The following is a 3,800-nucleotide window of genomic DNA, read 5'->3' on the forward strand; positions in this document are numbered from 1 at the left end:
AAGTCTGTGGGCTGTGGGCCTCTGGTTGGCCAGCTCTGGTTTAGTCAAACAAGTCGACACCAGTACTTATTTTATTTTCAAAGCTTAGTACTTATTCTAGTGGTTATTCTTTTACCGAACTGCTAAGTAACGGGGACGTAAACAAACCAACACAGGTTGTCAAGCGGTAGGATGGGAGCAAACACACACATTTTTTTTATTAATGTTTAGCAGAAGAAACAGAGTGTCTCAAGGGCCGAGTCACTGTTGCTTCTGCTAAATATCAATGAATATACTGATGTCTTGAGTTCTACTTTTCCTGCTTGCATCACATTATATATATATATATATATATATGCAGAGAGGAGGAGAGAAAGAGAGACTTAGAGACAGACTGATAGATGCAGACAGAAATATATATATATATATATATATATATATGATAGACAAATTTAGTATATATTCATTATCACACTTTATACACACACATATATAGAGAGATAACGTATACACACTTTCTCTCTCTTTCTCTCTCTCATACACACACACACACAAATACGTATACTGATAGCTAGCTAGCTAGATATAAACTTATCTAGAGATATGAATACACACACATCGTCAAATATAAATACACATATTCTTGTGTAAAGACCAGGTTTGGCGTAGTTACATTTCATTTCAGTGCAAAAATCTAGGTTAATGAGTTGAAAATAGATTTTTGTTGTGCGTTGAATTTTTTTGTTCGCTTTACAATTTTTTTCTTTTTTAGCTTTGATAAAAATCAATAAATTCTAAGATAAATTTCGCACATGGAATAATCGGTCGATATGAAAGTTATTATAAAAGCTTAGAATAACAATCAACAAACAGGTGACATACCGCGAAAAGAAAAGTTGAAATCCTATTTCCTCAAACATGTGTAGTGGTTGAAGAAAATACGAAAAAGACTGGCCTCCTCTGGACTGCAAGCAGAATTGGAAAGAAAGACTGCGACCAAACAGCAAAGTGAAATAATTTGTTGAAATTTGCAGCACATTTTCTTCGTTGCTTTTGTTTTCCTTTTGTATTTGTTTTTATTGTTTTCTCTCTACGGAATGACATTTAGTTAACTTGGGTACGAAAAAAATAAATAAAATAATACAATATGAACAGTATTGTGTTGAACTGCTTCATTTAACACCCACTCATTCGCGCTTCTAATCTTGTGAACTGACATAGTATATAAAAAGTTAGTTAAGAATTCACAAGGACTGGTGGGCAGAAGCGATTAAAATTGTAGATTTTTTTTCCCACACCAGCTTTGCTAGATACATTTGACAGCTTATACATATATGGGAATACGACAGGAGGTTGGCGAGTTCGTAAACGAAACAGAAACGGACTGACCAAAAATCTGTTTACAATGAAAGTGGTTTTGTTAATTGTTCTGTGTTCATGTGAAGATTTAGAAGTTGATCTAATTACCTCATGCTTATATGTCTTTCCCTACGTGTAAATTACGTAAGTTAATAAAGAAGGTTGTTAAAGTTAAATTAGACAACAATGTAACCAAAAGAATGCCAAGAAGCTACCATTCTCATTGTGAAAAGCCACTGATCACTCTGCATTTGTATTAACACAAACCAACGAACACTCAAGTGCACGTCCACTTAATGCACACTCCCGACTTTATAATTAATGCGATGCCTAACAAACAAACGAGGAAGCCTGTACCTGGACGTTCGGCTTGCTAGGAATAGTAGCCAAATATCTCTCAAATTAGATAATACTGTTTTAAATAAAGGAGGCCGGATAGGGTAATGGTTTCAGAGTTACGCAAAAGCTAGCAATTTTGATGAGAGTGGTTTAGTCGATTGGATCAACTCCAGTTGTACACTGGTATTTTATTTTATCGATCTCAGCGGAATGGAAAGCAAAGTTAACTGCGGCGGATTTGAACTCAAAATGGAAATTAAAGGGCAATCCTTCGGTATTTATTGACGACATTATTTAGCCAACAACGTTTCCTCATGATATAGGTAAAGAGGTTAGGCTGAAAAAAAAAAATGGGTGAATGATGTCTCTTCATACCGGCACTCTGCATACCAATACCGAAGGATCGCCAACTAAAGATACTGTAATAACGAGAGAGCCTGTAAACTGGTCGCTCAACTTCCTAGAAATAATAACAAAATTTCCTTTAAATTCCATCTTATTGTGTATATAAACGGAAGGTTACATGTTGTGTAGATATATATTGTTTGAAATGGAAAGACAGGAGAGTCATAAGTAGAACGCTTCTCATCAGAGATTTACTCGATCGAGGCTGACCTTGAAACTTATCAAGGAAAATGTGCTCGAAGGAAGCCTGCTAGAAATAGCAACAAAACTCTCACAAATTATACCTTTAGTGCTTTAAAAAGAAAGGGCACTATATCCGAAGAATAAATTAAGACAGGGTGATCGCAGCTGGTCTTTAATCATATATATGTTGGTTCACATTTGAACTGTTGCTAAACAACACTGCTAATAAAGGAAGGGTACCTTGTCAGAAAAATAAAGAGGGGGTAGTAACAGATGAAATGTCTCCCACCATAGGTCAGCTGGTTCAAAGCTGAGCCTGGGAGCTTAACAACACCAACGTTAAAAAAAATCTTGGGAAAAAGCACAAAGGTCACACATTCCTGAGACTTCGTGCTTAGCAAGAAATATTTCAAAGATTCAGTTCATATCATACATAGTTACATAAAACTAATATCTTTTATATCAAATATTTCCCAACTTTGTTCCAAGGTTATGTAGCAGATTATTACAATAATTTTATGAAACAAAAATTCCCAGTAGCGAGTAAATGAACAGGTTTTTCATAATTTCTTTTTCACTACAAATGAATGCGTTACACCGGATATCACTTCATTCACCCATTATTGAGAACAAAATATTTCTACACCCATAGCTTTTACTGTAACTTTATACTGACAATATTTCTGTTTACCAAAGTAAAACTTCAACATAACAATGGACTTCATTATATTACTATATATATTATTAACTGGGTGAATCTCGGTCAGAATTTCCGGTCATGAGTGTAAAGGTGTTCGATGAACTAAACTACCAGGTTCACTGAATTAGCGTGAAAGTGGCTGAGTACTCCGCAGATATATGTACTCATAATACAATTTAAAGGTGGAATCAAGGTGAAACAGTCTGAACGTTTGACTTCCAGGTATAATCCATCCGGTGGGCTTCTACACTGTTTCCGTCTACCCAATTCTACTCTCTCACAAAGTATGTGTCAACTCGAGGTTATAGAAAATGACACTTGCCTACGATGCTACGCAACGAAATCGAAACTGAATCTTCATGATTGCGAAACGAACTTCTTAATCATTTGGTCATATTATCTTCTATACATCATTGTGTTATTTATACAATTGTGTTACATAATGTGTGTGTGTGTATATATACTGAACTAACATTTAGCCTTTTTGTGATGGTAATGGGGTGATAGTAATAGTATGAGCTGTAGTTGTTTGTGATAGAGGCGGAGGCGGCGGCGATGATGGTGGTGGTGGTGGTGGTAGCCGAAGCGGTCAGGAATGACGGTGAGAGTAAGAAATGCGAAAGACAGTGGTGAAGGTGGTGGAGGGGAAGGCGGCGAAATCAAAGACATTGATGGTAGTGGCGTCAGAAGTCTGAATGGTGTGCATATGGCTGATGTGGTGGCGATGGTGGTGGAACTGTTGTTTATCATGCAGCTTTGCAATAAGTTCCAAGTGGACAAATCATATTGTTTTAATGAAAATTGTTCATTGCTTGAAAAATATTGTCCAAGTTTA

At 36.1% G+C, this 3,800-nt stretch overlaps 1 protein-coding gene across 4 annotated transcripts in view; it reads right to left on the minus strand.

Moving 5' to 3' along the window:
* LOC106867206 (uncharacterized) overlaps positions 1-3,800 on the minus strand; it is a 98,017-nt gene that overhangs the window by 44,725 nt on the left and 49,492 nt on the right. The window contains exon 1 of one of the 4 annotated variants that reach the window (XM_052965576.1): positions 862-1,040. The exons of the other annotated variants lie outside the window; for them this stretch is intronic. The gene's annotated coding sequence lies outside the window, so the exon portion shown is untranslated. Of the gene's footprint in view, positions 1-861; positions 1,041-3,800 lie in introns of those variants that run through there. 4 annotated transcript variants of the gene reach the window in all.

This window comes from Octopus bimaculoides, chromosome 2 (assembly GCF_001194135.2).
Source record: "Octopus bimaculoides isolate UCB-OBI-ISO-001 chromosome 2, ASM119413v2, whole genome shotgun sequence".
In the NCBI taxonomy this organism is placed as follows: Eukaryota; Metazoa; Mollusca; class Cephalopoda; order Octopoda; family Octopodidae; genus Octopus; species Octopus bimaculoides.